Here is a 19,986-nt window from a genome sequence, read left to right as displayed (position 1 = left end):
AATTACAGCATCCGAGTATGTTTTTATGTGTTTGGTTTGCAGTTGTGGTAGGTCTATGTGTGACTGGTATTGTGGTGTGTGTGTGGTTACCTTCTCCTCCTGACTGGTTTTGCCAGTACTGAGTTGAGAGAGCTCAGCCTCCAGTTTGGCTAAATAGTTGTATCTCTCACATATATTTGTATTTGTTGGGAGGAGGAGGGGGTTTTCTGTGTACATGAGGCAGTTGTAACACTGCCTCAAGATTCCCAGATTCAACATCTTGTAGCTGGCCTTAGATGATTTTATGTTTGGCCATAGTTTTTTGCCATAATACTGATCAGAGATTACTTCCCTTTTTGGGTTTTGCTCTATCATGTAGAAGCTTCCTCCTTCTCTTGCAAGGTTTGGTAATGGCTGGGGTCCACCAGGCTGGATGCCTGCGTGTATGGGATTGGGTCTTGGTTTTATTTGGGATTGCATAATCCATGCATTCCTGAATGTGTTCATAGAATGCATTTATAAAGGGTTCTGAGGTCTGGCCCATATTTTACACAGGCACAAGGCCTTTAATGGATTCCACCTCAGTTTGGAGGTGTGCAACATTTGCTTTACACATGTTTTTCACTGTGGTTTTCTGCCCAGGGACTGGGGTCAGGATGTGAATATCCAGTGAGATTACTCTATGGTCTGATCTTACCAGTGAGGGATACACTTCTCGTCTTGGGCATAGAGTACCCATGTTGCTGATTATCACATCCAGTATGCTTACCCCTCTTGTGGGAGTGGTAAGTTGTTCCATAGCATTTTGGTTTATGAATTCTAGGAACCTTTGGCCTAGGGTGTTGGAGCTAGAATAATGCTCACAGTCTATGTTTGAGTATTTTCAGTCACACAATTTAATGTTATTTGGAGAGACCTTGATATTTTCATGTGTTTTCAAGTAGGCCAAGTGCAGTTCCTGGAGTTAGGAGGGTGGTCTGTAGCAGGCTACAAACTGGGAGTCAGTTTTAGCCACTGTTACTTGCCAGTGGATAGTCCATGCTGCTTCTTGCTGTGGCACCAACCTGGGGGTGTGGTTATCCTTGACAATTATTGATAGTCACCCTCCTTTTGTAGTTTGTTTCATGTTTTAGGGCTGTAAAGTATGGTATGAGGTGTAACCTGGTAGTGTTAGGGTGCTCTTGTGAGCCTTGAACCAGGTTTCTGTTACAGAACAGATATCAGCATTCTCCATGCTGAGGAGAGTTTGGACTGCATGCATCTTGCAGTTTAGACTTCTGGCATTGGTTAGCATTACTTCTAGGTTCTTATCCCTTGTGATACCTATGGAGGTGGGTTTGTGTTTTGAGCCTTACCTATTCAAGGCATTATGGGGGTGACAACAGCCTTTGCCAGTATCCAAAAGGCCAGGGGTGATAGGTGCGAGCCATCCCTAGCGGGTGGAGCATCGTGTCTTGCTCAGCATGTCATCCCAGGCTGACAGGCATTGGATCCCCTTTGACTAACAGCTAATACTTAAGCCAATTATTGTAATTGATCATCTTGTCTTCATATTGTGGCATCGTGCTTGGTGAGGGTAGGATGTTAGTTAGGGTCAAGTTTGCATATACTACATGGTGTTACATTGCTTAACACATGGCAATCATGCCTCAGGTGGTGCTGCAGGGCTGTCTATGTTGGATGCACATACTACACTCCCTGTACATGTTTGAAAGCAGGTTGTGTCAACTTAGGCATCCCTTTTACTATATGTGTGAGTCAGAGAGAGGTATCACTTCCAGGGTTCCTACTGAGCCAGTGTATGTGCTATTCATTGCCTCTTTACCAAGGCATACTGGGCACGTCTCCTTCTGCCTGCTGGGGCAGGCTCAGGATGTTCCTCCTCTGAGTCACGCTCTGTCTGTGATGGCTTTGGCAATGGTGGGGGGCTGTTTGGCCCAGCCCTATGCTGGTACTGCTGCAGCTGTTTTCGCATAATCATATTATGTAGCATAGCACATACCATGACAATTTGGGTACATGTAGTTGATGAGTACTGCAAGGCTCCACCAGATGTGTCCAGGCACTGGAACCATGACTTGAGCAACCCAAACACATGCTCGATTACATTTCGTGTTTGTGCGTGTGCCTCATTATGGCGTTCTTGTTCAGGTGTGTGTGCATTTCTGATGGGGGTCATCAGCCACGGCTCCAGTGCGTAGCCAGCATCCCCCACTAAGTGACCATGTGGGATGTCCCCATTGGCAAATGTCTGGTACAGCTGCGTCAAATGCCAGATATGGGAATCATGGTAGCTTCCAGGGCAGCCAGCACACACATTCATTATTATGCCCTGGGCATCACACACAACCTGGCAGTTGATGGAGGGGAAGCCCTTGCGGTTAATGTAGGCCCTACCCCGCTCACCAGCTGGTGCTTTGATGCGTATATGCGTGCAGTCTATTGCACCCACTACCTCAGGGTATTCCACTATTTGCTGGAAGAGACGCATATTGCTGGCCAATACCTCACGGTAATTGGGGAAATATACATAATCACCGACATGTGCTGACATGGCATCCAGGAACTGGTGCAGTACCCTGGATGCTGATGCCTGTGATATCCCCATCATATCACCAGTTGGTATCTGGAAGGTACCTGTTGCTAGTATTCTTAGGCCAACACATACCTTGGTTTCCACTGGGATGCGTTCCCCTCTGTTGGTTCTGTGTGTGAGGCGTGGCCTGCACAGCTCAACAATTTGCTGTAGGCGGTCTCTGTCCACTTTATAGCGTTCCACTATCTCCAGCTCATGTAACCCCTGGTAGGTGACCCTGGGCCTGTACACTTTTCTCCGTCTCCTCACTGTGGGTTGTCCAGCAGCATTTGCATAGTCATCACCCTCAGCATGTTGCATATGTCTCCTTATAACAGCTATGGCAGCCCCTAGCATTTTTGGTCTGAGTGAAGCTTTTTCAGTTTTCACTTCTAATAACTTACTCCTGTGTTGCAGTGTCTCTTGAGAGAAACATACTACTCTGTTGTATGCAGAGTTTTAAGTGCTGGGCTGGGCTACTGTTCTGCCTGTGAAATTGCTTGCTTCTGATTGTTTTCACCTGCTAGCTCTGCCAGTATTCCCTGCTAGCTTCCTACTATTTCTTCTGCTTCCTTTTTTCCTTTCTGTTTCCTCAGGGGGGAGTGACGCGCATACAAGCGAAAACACGCTCACAGCAGGTAACACGCGTGCACACATGCTTAGATGGACTAGAATCTGCTTATTCAGGTTAAAACACGTGCACAGCAGTGCAAACAAGTTTACAGGTCTTTAAACAGGCTCCTACATGCTTACTCTGCCTTAAACGCATGCACTCACGCTTACACGCACGCACTCTATCTTACTTGCGCCTCTTAGCGCGCACACGCGCGCATGCATGCCCAGCAAGAAACTTTGGTGTTATCCATAGCATACACCTTTCATTTCTTGGCTTTCCCATGCCTACTTGTTGACGCACCTCCTTTCATGATGTGTGACTGACATCTTTCACATGCCACTGTGCTCCAATGTGCTTCATTTCTTTCATACATAACCCCCTGGGATGTCACCTATCTCCTACTCTCTTACTCCCCCTTATCCTACTCCTACACTCCAGGGAATGTGCTCATTTGCTATGTGACAGTGCGATTCACTATCCTAACACTCATTTACATAGGATTGCCTACTAATGCTTAGTTACATGTCTTACACTCAGCTTCCCCCCTTAGCAACCCCTTTCTCTGTGGCCATGTTGTTTTCAGCCTGCTATTCCCCTACATTGTAAATTCATGCTTAAATTTTTATTTTTATGTTTTTACAGCACAGCCCATTTGCGCGGCACTGCGCTACATTTAAAAAAAAAACAAAACATTTTTATTTCATTTCTGCATGGGGGTACATTGCCAGTGGCCACATATTTGAGCATTGGCATGCTGTCTGGAACATATGCAACCTTTATTTGGAGCGGACAAGGCTCCATTGTGTTATTTGCAGAACGGTACTCAGTTGTCAACTGAGTACATTTCTGCAGATAACACGGCTCTTACACGGACAGGTTTCTGCTTCCTGGATCGCTAAATTACCTCATTTGCATGCCTTTCAGCTGCAAGTAAGGTAATTAGCATATCCACGCCCTGTCCATGTAAGAGCCATTTTAGGACCTCTCTTACACGCCCCTACAGGCTGTTCCTGGATCGCTATGGCTGCATGGAGTCTTACACTACTCTTAGACTCCGTGCAAGCCATTGTGAATCCTGTCCATTGTTTTCAATTTATTAAGTTTATTTACTTGTTTAGATGTTACACAAAGTTTCCAGTGCTTTTATATGAATTGTCAGTTATAGTTTTGCAGCTCTTTGCTACAATACTGGGGACAAGGAAAACAGTAATTTAAACCAGGAAAATGTGTGGCATACAAATTTAACTACCAACTTAACTGCATAAGCCCCTATTTTCTTCTCTCATACGCCTCCTCCAGAGTGGGAGGGTGTTACTTTTTCTAAAATCATAAACAAAAATTATTTACAGGAAACACACTTTAATGAATGTCTAAATAGGGCAATCTTAATATTACCATTGGATGTCATAATTATGCTCAAAAATTCAACTCCAACTTTACTACTTTCTCCCCTCAACCTTCCCTCAGGAAATCTCATCAAATATAACTCCCCTACAATCACTAGGGAACAGGTCCTTAATGCTCTCTCTAATACCAAGAGCACTGCATCAATGAGCCCAGACAATATCCTAGGATGCCTTCTAAATAGCATGAAACATGGCCTTTGGAATTACTATTTAACTGTAGCCTCCAAACAGGCTTTGCACCTCATGAATGGAGAAATGAAATAGTCATTCCTCTGCATAAAGGTGGGCCATCTACAGACTCTGGAAACTACAGACTCCTAAGTCTCACTAGTCTTATATGTAAAGCCCATGAAAAGAATTATCATGGAGATGATCAACAGAGATAAAGTAAACCTCCAGACAATGGAACCAACCCAATTTGGTTTCATCAAGGACAGATCATGCCTACTCAACCTGTTAGACTACTTTGAGAGGGTCACCAAAGCAATGGATGAGGGCAAAATTATTCACACTGCCTACCTTGACCTAGCCAAGGCACCTGACACAATACCTCACACCGGCATTGTTGACAAACGCAAGAGGTTAGATACAAACCAGTATGTCACCCAATGGATAGCCAACTGGCTCACAGACAGGACCCAGGAAGTTAGAATTGTGGAGTTTGCCTCTACAAAGAGGCCAGTCACAAGTGGCATCCCTCAGGGATCAGTCCTTGGACCGCTCCTTTTTGGCATTTACTTCTCAGAAGTCAAGGCCAATGTCAGTGGTCTCTGGCTGACTAAATTTGCAGATGATTGCAAATTAGGAGCTGTCATTGAATCTCACACTGACACAAATGTTCAGGTGAGGCTGACACAGGCAAACAACTGGTGTCAGAGCCATGGACTAAAACTAAATGCCACGAAATTCATAACTGTATCCTTTCAGAAGTATTCCATCCCTGATAACTATCATATTGACAACACACCCCTTAGAGCTGACCCAGTAGTCAGAAACTTAGAGACTCCCATAGATAGTAATCTAGCCTTTGGTCATCATGCATCTACAGTGGTGAGGAAATCATTCTATGTTGCAGAACTTATAAATAAAGGTATGACATCTAAGGCCAAGGACATCATTGTTCCACTGTAGTCAGCATTCATCAGACCTATCATTGAGTACAATGACCCCTTTGGTATGTACCTAACCAAGCATATCCTACAATTGGAACATCCGCAGAAGTTCCTTACTAAAAGAATACAGGGCATAAGTAATACGTTCTATGCAGACCGTCTCAAGGTCCTATCCCTCTATTGTCTCCTACAGGCATTTGAGGGGAGATCTCTGTCTGGCATACAGAGCATTGTCAGATACCACTGTGATAGACCTCCTGTATATCCACAAAATAAACAGCACCAGAATTACCCATTCTAAAGACTTAAACCTTGCTTGTGATATAAATAGGACCTGCTGGAGAGAGAAGTATGTATCCCAGAGACTACCCAGTCTACAAAACAGGCTCCCCATCCATGTGAAGGTGTTCCTGCTTAACCCAATTCAAATGCAACTTGGACAACTGGATCGGAGACCAGAAATTCATCCCTGATTTGGCAACTATGTCTCTAATGGACACAGGGAACCTGTAAATGGTTCATCTCCTAGGCCCATGCTTGCACTTATCAAGGGCATCAGAACTTGCCAGAGATTTGGGATGCATGGCTAGGCTTAAAAAGGCCCTTCTTGTCATTAGCCTAGTAAAAACCTGTGAACCTATGAACCTATAAATGCATTTTCTTAAATGTATATTCCATTTTACCAATGTAAAATGCTGGTCATACAGAGCATATCACAATGTAATTGACACCTTCAGTATTACAATTGCCCTTTTCAGGCCATATATTAAGATCTTAAAGAAATTTCAAACACCAAATAATTATCTTCACAGATGTATTTGCACTGATTACATAGCCTGCATCTTTAAGTGCATTTATTACCTCTATTGAAGTTACACATCTGCCTTCGTTGTTTTACAAAATCCTTAGGATTTTTTCTCTCATATATATATATATATATATATATATATATATATATATATATATATATATATATAAATAAACAGAGGTTCATTACTTATCACTTTCCTAATTTTTTTGTCACTACGAGAATGTTCCAATTTTTGTTGACAATATTCTTAACTCTGGAATCTACATTACATTCTAGTACTAGGCATCTTTTCAAATTGTCCATATTTCCTGGAACCATTTTAACTTCATGTGCATGGGAATCTTCATCTGGATTTGGTATTTTAACATTTTTTATGATACCCAACATGCCAATGCCTTAAAGTGGGATATATTTCACACCCTAACCATCCACTGTCTCATCACTAATGTTCTTAACCAGCACTTAAGAATAACCTCTGTCAAAAAACAGGTCTTCTAATTTTTTCCCTTTCACTGTCAAATATTTCCTTGTCAGAAATCATTCTGGCCAAGCTCACAAATTGGCCCTAGACTAGACTTCTTCCATACAAATGGATTGTGATTATTAAAATGCAAACATGCATTTGAAAAGGTTTGTTTTCTGTAGGCGTTAGAAGCAAAACCACCAGTTTGTTTTGTAATAGTGGTATCTAAATTTACACAAGTGTCAAGATGATAAGTACACTTAAAAAAAGGGGGTGGTGGCATTAAAAAATGTGAAACTCATCCACTGTCTGGTTGTCAACATTTCATAAAATTAAATTAGAAAACGAACAATGTAACAAGAAAAATCAGGTTGAAATATGCACCGTCTCCCAGATGAACATTACTAAATTAACAAATACAGGGGTGCAAGCTGCACCCATTGCTATCCCTTTTATCTGTTTAAAAATCCCACCTTCAAAAATTATATAGTCATTACCTAAAATTACATTTATGTAACACATAATGGAACTAATACTCGCAGTAGTTAAAAAATCAAGTGTAAGTAAGGCTTCATGAACTACCCGTCTCCATAGGCGTTCCCCAAGCATCCATCCTTGGACCCCTAACTCTTCGCTGTTTTCACCAATAATCTAGCCTCTGCCACCAAACATGGCACACTCATACAATACACAGATGCAGTGGCATAACTACGTTAGAAGCGCCCTGAGGCAAACGTTTCCTAGGCGCCCCAACACCCCCCCCTCCAGGGAACCCAAGCCATCGAGATGGACGAAGCCAAATGGATGGAACAAAAACAATTTTCAACAGAGGCTACCACTGCACCATCAAATATGTAAGGACTTAAACATTCAGAATCCTGAAGTCTGAAAATTCAAATGCCTGTCAATTTTATTTAACATTTGTTAATCAGGACAGTCTGACTTGGAACAAAAAAAAAACAATTTTCAGCTGAGGCCCAGGAAGAAATAATGCAGACATGTCTTTGTAACATGGGAGGACAGTAAGTAATTGAATTAAACTGAAAACAGCCATGCGTATCCTTTACTTTAAGCCATTGTTTAAAAGTATACAGGATTGTTTCTTTAGCTTGTACTCACTGCTTGCCAGGGCAAGATTTTGCTTCCCAGTTACATGGAACTGGATGAAACAAAAGTATAAGTCTATAAATTAATGTGTGAGTAAGTGCAGTGAAAAATATATTTCTGCAGCATTCCATTAAGCTGCAGATTAATATATTTTTGACAAGTGGTAGAGATATTTATAGGAACAGCATGGGTAAGGACATTTTGCCTTCTTTTATCTTTCAAGCAGAATCATAAAATGCCAAAATAGATAAATTTTCAGCTCTGCAGGTAAACTCTAAAAGAAGCTAAAGTAAAAAAACATACACACACAATCCAGCACAGTCAAATCCAGAGCCAACAAATGTGTGTTTTTTGATTTATAAAGTATATCAGGTAGAAAAACAGCAACAGGAAACTAATATCAATATATAGAACTAGCTGCAGCAGCAAAGGGTTAACCTTTGGAATAGTTGAAGTGACCTTGTTGCTAGTAGGTCCTGGTTACATCCCCCTTGGAATGCTATACCTGAATGAGGAAATCATGTGTCTCATCTGACATTTTCTGTTGTGTAGAGACAGTGATAGTGCACTGTAGAAGAGAAGCTGGATGATGCAAGATAAGCAGCCCCCCCCCCCCCGATATATACTATGTCACCTCACCACTGCTCTCTTGTAAATAAAATAATGCAAGGATAATGCAGTTGATGCTATCAGATGCACAAATATCATAAGAAGACTGACCCACATTCAAAGAAAATACATTTTCTGCCAGTGGCAGATAAATATTAACTCTGGGCAGTCTTCAAAATCATAGGCCCCTTGAACATGAAACATACACATGCTCTTTGATACACCTTCCTAACTGTATTACATTATATTCCTTGTACAATATAGTACAGTTGTTAGAGGGCATTTTAAGTGTATTGTTTTGAACATTTTTCCAGTAAACAATGAAACAAAATGCATACACCATGCTTTGAAACATGTCATGCATGCATACTAACAGTATGCTTTGGCTATAAGTAGCAGCTCACCTTCTACTGTGATTATTAAACATTTAACTTAAAAGAGCTGTACCACCCCGTGTTATCTGCAAATAGCTATTCCAGAGACTAGAAGGCAATGACAATGACCCAAGGCAGATACCAATATACCCAACAAACCAGCTAAAAATGGAAATCAGATGAGCAAAATCATCACCGCAGAAAAAATATATATATTGGAACCACTAAACTGTTGATGCCTTAGCACAATTACATCTATTACAGCCACCAACATCTTATTGTTAGTTCAAATACAGAAACACACATGCTGAGTCTTGCCAGCTACTGCAGGCTTAATGCAGTCTAGGATTTTTTTTCTTCGATTTTAACTACTACTACCTCCATCAGTTTAGTTTAGCAAAAGTCTGCAAATGTCTAGTGTGCAGAGGAACCAAAATAGATTTCCCTGGGAGCCTAGGCTACAGCTACTCAACATCACCAAAATTAATCACATTTTCAATGACCTGCTATACTGCTTCAAGTGTTTGAATTGTGGAGAATATAGCACATAAAGCGAGAAGAACCAAATGCTTGGAGAAACTCGGGAGTAAAACAGTATTTTGTTTACATAATGTAAAGCAACTCCAAAAAAGCCAGCGTGAATATACCCACACAATTAAGAAACTATAATAAAAACTACTATAGACCAGCTAAGAAATAATTGCTTTTTAAACCAGCAAATCTTATTACCATGCTTGACGGCATGCATTTCAAGATTCATTCACTCAACTGTATCTTTGGGTACCCGCTGACGCTGAAACAATAAACAAATAACCACAACATGTGCAAAGCGAGCAAATACAAAAACTAAAGATCAAAACGGTCACTCTCCAGGGTGCTGCAAACATGGCATTCCTCAAATGTATCATCTGAACCAGTACCGTACAGTTATTCCTTGCACGTTACATCAAAAACATTTAGTCACTCTCACAGACAAATCTGGGGAGAAAAGTACAATGCAGAAACAGGGATATGACATCCATCTATGTAACCACGTCCCCAGTCTCCTCGTTCTTACCTCCAGACTTGTCCCACCTGCAGCAAGTGGATGACAGACTGCCAGATCCATACAGACAACCTGCACAAGTTCTAAACAGTCAGTTTCGGTTTCCGCTCGCAAACTTGAAAATATGTGCTGCACTGCACGCAATGATGTCAGCACGCCCGCGACTACACTTCTTTCTTCTTAAAGAAGAACGCCCTAAAAAAAAAAAAAAAAAAAAAAAAAAAAAAAACTATTTTTTTAAATTAAATTAAATGATTACCTAGTCAGCGGATTTCCCTGCACAAAGTGCCCCCTGCCGCTTGGTGCCCTGAGGCAATTGCCTCACTTCGCCTCTCGTAGTTACGCCACTGCACAGATGACTCAACCATCATCTGCTCAGCCAGTCCCTACCCAAACTGCAAAAAGTCACACAGGAAGCCTTTTCTTCTGTAGAAACTTGGTTATCCAATGCCCAATTAATACTCAACCCAAACAAAACTAAACTACTCATCTTCCAACCCACCAAACATACTCAAAATGACTCTCACTTTAACATCACAGCAAAAGACAACACCACTATATACCCAACTGAACACACCAAATTGCTAGGAGTGGAAATAGACAAATTAAAATTTGACATTCACATATCCATGACCATAAAAATGTCCACAAAAAACTAGGAGCATTATACACAAATAAGCAACTTCTCACCAAATCAGCAAAGATTTCAGTAGCAAATTCCCACCTTATTTCCACCCTACTTTATGCCTCTCCAATATATACCAACCTAAGGCAATGCGATCTAAACAAGCTAGAGACCTGCTACAACAAAATCGCCAAATTCTCCACAGGGGCATCCTACCATAGTCACCACTGTCTCTCACTTGCTGAACTGGGCTGGCTTGAACTCCCTCACCTCCTTCAATGGTATCAACTATCACTCGCCCACTAACTAGTAAACCATCCACTAAATGTCCCATCCCTCCAGAATCTACTCCAACCCTATCGCACCACCAGACCACTAAGATCCAGCAACAAAAATCACTTGCAGATCACTAAAGCCAATAACTCTGCTGGTGAAGCACTATTCTCTTGCACCATAGCCAAATTATGGAACTCCCCTCCCACCCACAATTACCTCCATACCATCATGCACCCACTTCAAAACTTTACTAAAAGCGCACCTAAAAACATGCTGGCTATGCCCTTGCAACTCCCACTCTAATATCACCCACCCCATCCAACCACTACCTTTCTTTCCACCCCACTAACTACCTTGATTATAGCAAGCTAAGATGCTCATAAGCCTAGTACTTATTATACAGCAGGAACTTCTTATTGTAACATTTGTTAATGTCTGTTATGTACTTCACAGATAAAGATCCTAGTTGTCTACTGATGTACTATGTTCTTCATCTGTAAATATGTTTGTAATTAATTGCTATGTTAAATTGTTAATCTCTATGTAATCCAATGTAACTACTGTCTGTTTATTTTAACTGTGGAGATTTTCTCCCCGGGCCTCTGCTGAAAATGGACCTACGTCCATTCGGAAATTCCCGGTCAACAAATGTAAATAAATAAATAAATAAATGAAAGAATTCCAAAACCACCTCTTGGGGTATGTACTTGAAAAACAATCTGACATCCACTTTCAATATCTTAACCCCCTCATCTCAAAGTCTGGGTTTCAATCCCCCCCACCAAAAGTTGCAAGAATCTTTTTAACAAGTACATGCCCAAATCTTGCACTGGTTTCAAGGGCCTGTCAACCACCACACTGAGTAGATAGGTCTTAGAGCCATGTGCTGCCATGATGGGCTTGAGGGGAGGTTTTAAAATGTCTTTGTGAACTTTGTGTAGACCATAAATAGTTGGGATAATTGGTGTAGTATTTATCAAGAATCAGAACTAATCTAGCATTGCAGTAACATCTTCCAAGTACTGATCATTTTTTTGTAAACAACAACCACTTCATTGTTAGATGTTACTGTATGCTTTTCATGGTCATGCAAAATATTAAATGCATTACTGATGTAGTCTGTGCTATATAACACATCACCACCTTTGTGTGGCTTCATGAGTCTAATAGAGTTCTCCTTTCTAAAATATGATAACACATTCCTTATATCAGAGAAATAGTTGAAACTACCTGCAGCCATTTTCTTTGTCCCAAAATTTTTGTAAAAAATCTCACAGTGATTAGCAAAAGCCTGCACGGTGAGGTTCGTCACTGGCATTGCAGTACTTTTTAAGTCTGTTGTTCTTAACAGTGTCTCTATGAGAATCTTCAAACTGAATGGCAAAATTTAACTTTATAGCATATAGTTTAAACTCTATTAGGGAATCTGTAAAGTCATATTCCGTGAAACCCTTTTTCATAGAAAGAGGAATGATCAGTAAATAGTTAAACCACTGTAGATGAAAATCTTAAAGCCACTGCATTCCACTACTATACCAGTGTCACTAAATGAAATAGGTAAATTAATGGGGGGGCTACAATGCCTGTTTATGCCACTTCTATGTCCCCTTCCTCTTCCCCATCCCTTTTCATTGGTATGCCTATGCTGAAGACCATAACTCAGTTTGGACTGCAAAACCATCTCACCAGTATATACTTCCTGCTGTTGTAACCATCTGGCTATTCTTTCCGAGTGCTGGAAGAAGAATTTCTAAAGGGTCACAAAGGTCAAATGATCTATCCTGGTTATAATCATATTCCCTCAGGTCTTTATCTTCATTAGCATCCAAAATGGTATCTTCTTGGTGTAAAGTATGACTTTCCAAGTAATCAACCTCTTCGTAATCTGTGTATTTAGTTACTAAGGGGTATGCCTGACCAGATTCATACTGCTTTTTATCCCTCAAAAGTTTGTTTTTCCTAACTTTAACAATGCTGTATTTAGAAACAAGTATAAGCAACCAAACTATTCCAGGTGTAGTAGCACGTATAAGCACAGGCACTTGAAGATAAAATCCACTTTATTCAATAAGAACACAATAGTGGAGCGCTTTCATCTACACACAGGTAGACTTCATCAGAACAACTTCACATTTGAATTCCTTGGGTTAATATAAACCCAAGCAGCCAATCCATTTACCAAATTGTGTTAACAAGCAATGATAACATATAATTGAAAAATTTATACTCATTAAAAATATTTAAAGTCATAGAAAATCATTAAAAATATTTTAAAAAATATTTTTAAAAAAATATTTTAAAGTGCCCTGTGCTTTAGCTGACGAATAAATACATTGATAACCTTTCTAGGTATAATCTAAACATAGTGTATGATATAAATATTTTCCTAAATATAACCCATAACTTGTAACTCAGTTATTAGTACTAAAAATGAACTTGTTCAAAAGTCTATGAGGCTTCCTCATTATAAAATACAATGCAGGAATTAAATCATAGTAATTCACAATGATGCCTTATGATCACATATTAATGTATGCTATGATCCAAAATGGGTTTGATTGAAATGTTCTCATTTAAACCAGGATACATGGAGGCATTCAATTTTATCTGCCACCTTACTTCCCTTTCACCTAGTTTTTTCTTGACACAACCCCCCCCCTAGGGTTGGATGTATAATCTCCAAAATGCCAAAAAGAAACCTATCACACCTTTCGTTTCCTTTTAAGTGTTTCCATAAAGCATTTTTTTCCTCTCTCCTTTTGATACAATAATAGTGGTCATATATCCTGTTTCAAAGGCATCTATCAGTTTTGCCTACATAGAAACAGGCACATTTCGTACATTTAGCTAGGTATACTATGTGGGATGTTCTACAATTACCCCTTTGAAATGTAACTTCAGTGGTGTTAATGTCCTCTAATAATAGCTTCTTAGTATTTATAATATATGTACACTGGTTACATGTCCCACATTTTTGTGTGCCCATCTGCATATCCTTCCTCTTACCGTCCTTTATTTTGTGCTCAAACTCATTTTTCAAATTAAATCCATTTCTATATATGAATGAAGGTCTTGTTCCTATAATATTGTATATACTATTGTCTATTCTCAACACATTCCAGTTCCTTTCCACTATTTCCTTTATATCTTGTATATAAGGTGCAAACTGTAGGATACATGCTCCAAAATAATTGTTGACATTACTCTTACTATGACTCCCTGCCACTTTTAATGTATCTTGCACAACTGACCCCAAAATAGGTTTGTACCGGGTGTCTCTATTACTGACTACATATTCTTTTAATTCAGTAATCATATTGCCTGGATAACCCCTAGTTCTAAACATCTCTCCTATAAAGTCCAATTCAACTAGCAAGTCAGCAAAATCAGATGTCATCCTCGCTGCTCTAATGAATTGTCCCTTTATTATACTTCTTTTTTGTGAGTAGGGGTGGCAGCTAGTATATTGTAAATATGAGTTGCTGAAGGTGTTCTTTCTGAATATTTTAGACTTGAATCCATCGTGTTCGATACTTATACAGGTGTCAAGATATGATATAGAATTGGAGTCCATGTTATACGTGAATTTCAAGAAGTCACTTCTAGTATTTAAATAATTCATGAATTCATTGAGTTTAACCTCTCCCCCATTCCAAATTATAAATACATCATCCAAAAATCTCGTGTATAGGTTAATATAACCTTTCCATTCAGTTTGCAAAATGTATTCATTCTCCCAATCTAATAGGAATAAGTTGGCAAATATGGGAGCGCAAGCCGCTCCCATAGCTACCCCTTTGCACTGTCTGTAGTATTCACCTTCAAAATACACATAATTGTGTGTTAACACAATATCAATGAATTCCATCACTAGTAACCTCTTGTCCCAATCTAAGGTACTATACTTGTCAATGCTGTTGCTAAATCTCCTCATCCCTTCATCCAAAGGGATGCTGGAAAAAAGGTCTACCACATCTATAGTGACCAGATGTGTACTTGTGGTGTACAAATCAGGAGTTAGTCTCCCTAGAAAGTCCCATGAATCTTTTAACAAGTGTCTAGTGTTTTTGTATGAGGGCTTTAACCATTTATCTATTACAGATCCAAAAAGGAAGGTTTTAGATCTGTTACCAGATATGATGGGACGAAATGGGGGATCATTCACATTTTTGTGTACTTTAGGTATCCCTACTATAGTACTGATAACAGGAAACTCAATTTTTAAATAGTTATACATGTCAGCATCAATTCTTTCGTCTAACAGCAGTTCTTCCAAAAACAAGTCAATTTTACGATAACCTATGTTTACTTCGTTTATAGATGAAATTTCATAATTTCCAGAATTTAATAATATACAATTAATTTTGTTGATATATTCCGTCCCATCATACAACACAACACCCCCTCCTTTGTCAGGTTTCATAATGCGTATATTACAATTCTTTTTTAAATCCTTAAGTAAATTATGCTCAGTATAACTTAAATTGTATTTCATTTTATTATTCTTACACTTATTTGCATATGCATACATTTCATCAATTACCAACTTTTCAAATATAGCTAAAGTATTGTTCAAGGGTGGGGTGTAAGTACTTCTCTTACTGAATTCACCCCTAGAAATAGTGGAAAGGAACTGGAATGTGTTGAGAATAGACAATAGTATATACAATATTATAGGAACAAGACCTTCATTCATATATAGAAATGGATTTAATTTGAAAAATGAGTTTGAGCACAAAATAAAGGACGGTAAGAGGAAGGACATGCAGATGGGCACACAAAAATGTGGGACATGTAACCGGTGTACATATATTATTAATACTAAGAAGCTATTATTAGAGGACATTAACACCACTGAAGTGACATTTCAAAGGGGTAATTGTAGAACATCCCACATAGTATACCTAGCTAAATGTACGAAATGTGCCTGTTTCTATGTAGGCAAAACTGATAGATGCCTTCGAAACAGGATATATGACCACTATTATTGTATCAAAAGGAGAGAGGAAAAAAATGCTTTATGGAAACACTTAAAAGGAAACGAAAGGTGTGACAGGTTTCTTTTTGGCATTTTGGAGATTATACATCCAAACCCTAGGGGGGGGTTGTGTCAAGAAAAAACTAGGTGAAAGGGAAGTAAGGTGGCAGATAAAATTGAATGCCTCCATGTATCCTGGTTTAAATGAGAACATTTCAATCAAACCCATTTTGGATCACAACATACATTAATATATGATCATAAGGCATCATTGTGAATTACTATGATTTAATTCCTACATTGTATTTTATAATGAGGAAGCCTCATAGACTTTTGAACAAGTTCATTTTTAGTACTAATAACCGAGTTACAAGTTATGGGTTATATTTAGGAAAATATTTATATCTTACACTATGTTTAGATTATACCTAGAAAGGTAATCAATGTATTTATTTGTCAGCTGAAGCACAGGGCACTTTAAAATATATATATATTTTTTTTAATATTTTTTAAAATATTTTTAATGATTTTCTATGACTTTAAATATTTTTAATGAGTATAAATTTTTCAATTATATGTTATCATTGCTTGTTAACACAATTTGGTAAATGGATTGGCTGCTTGGGTTTATATTAACCCAAGGAATTCAAATGTGAAGTTGTTCTGATGAAGTCTAACTGTGTGTAGATGAAAGCGCTCAACTATTGTGTTCTTATTGAATAAAGTGGATTTTATCTTCAAGTGCCTGTGCTTATACGTGCTACTACACCTGGAATAGTTTGGTTGCTTATACTTGTTTCTACAGTTGACTGTTCTGGTACGCATTCACTTCAATGCTGTATTTAGGCATTATTTAAACTGTATTTCCTTTAAACAAATTTTTAATGATTATAGTAAAAGTAACTCCCAACCATAAAGGAGATGCATGGGAGGAGAAATAGGACTTAGGGAGTTAAGCTGGCAGTTATAACTGGATGCCATGCATTTTCCTGGCTTAAATGACAATATATCCCTTGTCCTGGTATTGACGCAAAGAGCTGCAAAACTAATTGTTCTCATTTGAGCACTTCAGCTCCAAACCAGTTATTTTACATTAGAAAGGTCTGTGGTCTACACTCTAGTAGCATTACTGGCTACACAGTTTTTAAATTACTAGAACATTTTGTTTGCACATAGCTGAGCATTGCTCATAACTTTTCTTTCTCTTATTGACCTGTTCAATAGCTAAACATCCCTCACTCCTTCCTAGTAGATCAGTATCAATGGATACGCACTTCCTCACTGTCTGCTTGAGATGGGTATTCTGAGGTATTGTAGTGACTGCCTCATGTACACTAACAACCCACGTATTCTTAATATAATAGATAGAACAGTTACACCTCTCACATACTTTAATGCTGGAAGCAAAACTCTCTCATACAACCAAAACTAATCCTACAGGGGTTATCAGTGACACATGCACCATACCTATTGCATGGGGTAAAAACCCTACACATAAAACTACTTATGTTGAGGCACTTACAGACAACCTTCCTAAGATGCTAAGACCTTCTACACAGTACAGTCAAAGGGAGGGTCCTTAGCCATCATATAAACACTCCATTAAAACACCAGCCACAGCTACACATAGTAACACTGTATCCAATGCCTCTACTGCTAAGCTATAAAGGCAAACCAGTGCACAGCCACATTTCCTGGTCATTGGAGATTCTATAGTGAGGTACCACTGATGTCCCCCTCACCAGACTGAGTAAGGAAAGAGTCACAGGGAATGACAAGAGACGAGCAGTGCTTGAAAGAGGTAACTAACTGGTGTGGTATGTTAGAATGCATTAGAGCTATTGCCCAATACTTGGTGAAATGGAACATGGCATTCCTTGGTACAAGTGATACCCTGTACACCTATGGCTATAGCAATTTCTTAGGCCATTTGCAACTTTTGTCACAGTTAATTCTGCCATGGCCGAACATTTGCATTGTATTAGAAATAAAGAAGTAATGGATCACTATCTTGGGAAGGACATGCAGAATGAAATTACCCAGCTGATTGCAAATGCTATTTAAGGACATTGTAGGAAGTTGAAGGATGCTAGGTACTTCTCCATGATTCCTGATTGCATGCCAGACGTCAGCAATCAAGACCAAATGACTTTAATAGTTAGTTATGTGGATATTTCAAGGACTGCAGTAACAGTTGAGGAACATTTTCTGGGATTTGTGCCTGTGAATGATACAACAGGGGCTGGACGTACAGAAGAACTTCTTCAGACTCTGCAAAATCAACTGGAAATGAATGACTGTCGAGGACGAGGATACGACAATGTCAGCACCATGAAGGAGAAATGAGCTGGAGTGCAGGCCCAAAAAACAGATGAATTTGAGGACTTATGTGCTATGTGCCTACCATAAATTAAATTTTATAGTTAGTGATGGAGCACATTCATCACTACAAGTAGTGTCATTCTTTGGATGTCTGCAGAACATTTACATACTCAGTATCAATAAGCCAATGGCATACCTTGAAACAGCACACAAATGTCACTGAAGCCACTGCTGGAGACTTACTGGGAATGCAGGATAGACTCTGTCAAGGCAGTAAAATTTCAGTTGAAAGGAGTCATGGAAGTATTAGCGGAGGTAGGTGAAGTTTTACATACAAGTGATGCTGCAATGTATCAACAAGCAAGGTGACTGTGCTTGGAACAGTGCAGGGGCATCACATATGTGGTCAGTGTCTGGGCACCTGAGTGGCTACTTGGTGTGGTGCAGGGGTTTGTCATAATGTAACAGTGGTACTAAATGCCAGTGTGTACATTGGCACATCAATTATTAATTATCTGAATGTAATAACATTATAGGGGGTGTTAAATGGTGCTGGATGAGCAATGTGGTCACACTGTATTCTTCTGAGTAGGGTCCCCAACATAAAATTTGCTGTAGGCCCCCAAAAGGCTAGCACCAGCCCTGATCTTGGAGATGCTTATTGTATGGTAGACATTAAGAATACTGGCACTGTATGTACAGATAAATATGAGTCAGGGATGTGTGGTAATGCAGAGCATCATAGACAGTATTTAACTGCTCATTCAGTGTCTGGATGGGCTTTGTTTTACTGTACTGACCCCCTCCAGCCATTTCAGTCAGGAATAGGCATAATCAGGGTGATTGACATGCCTAATGGCTGTGAGGTAGTATGCAAATTCTGCATGATAGACATGCCATGCAGATTTGGTTGTGACATCATGCATACGGTGCTTGTTGATTAACACATTTGAGTTGTGAGTGTTCCCGAGACTGTGAGGCTCCGGAGTTAAAGGAGTACAATGGGTTTCAAAACTGAATTCCTCAACGTCTCTGCCTTTTTCCTCCCTATTTATATCTTCCTGCATAAACAAACAGCAAAGCATCATTTACAAAATTTCCATTCCCCTCACTTTTCTCAAACAAACCTACCTTAGCGTACAGTGATCGTTTCCCTTTCAAAAACATTTTCTCGCATTTCAGATAATCTTGCTAAAGTCCCCCAATTACTCACGTCATCACGGCCAGGCAGTGTTGGTATTTTTTTTTACAGTTCCCTCCCACGAAGTGACATCACCATGGCCGGTTCTCTGTCAAACAGTCAAACCCACCCATTTTGTGACGTTACAGCTGCCTTGTCCTTCCCCCAGCCTTGAAGTCCACAAATAGAGCTGCAGGAGATAGGGAAGTTCTTTTCTTGTTGCTGTTTCCAGTACGCAGTATTTTGCCAAAGGAACCTGCTGTGGGAAGCTCTGCTTGTATCGCCTTATTTTCTGGAACCTGCTAACATTGGTGAGTCAACTTTTTTTTTTTTTAAAGTAGCTGCCTAAATCATTGCTTGTAGTTACAAGTGGATACTATACTGTCCGGATATGTTGCTTTGCTAAACTTTGTGGATGTTTGTGTTGTATGCTGTAGTTGTAAGTCATTTGCGTTTGTTGTGTTGTGCGAATAGTGGGTTGGAATGTTGCCTTTTACTTGTATTTGCT

The sequence above is a fragment of the Protopterus annectens genome, chromosome 8.part0, assembly GCF_019279795.1.
Source record: "Protopterus annectens isolate FY-2018-M chromosome 8.part0, PAN1.0, whole genome shotgun sequence".
In the NCBI taxonomy this organism is placed as follows: Eukaryota; Metazoa; Chordata; order Ceratodontiformes; family Protopteridae; genus Protopterus; species Protopterus annectens.
The sequence above is the reverse complement of the archived record's forward strand: the minus strand, read 5'-3'. Positions refer to the sequence as shown.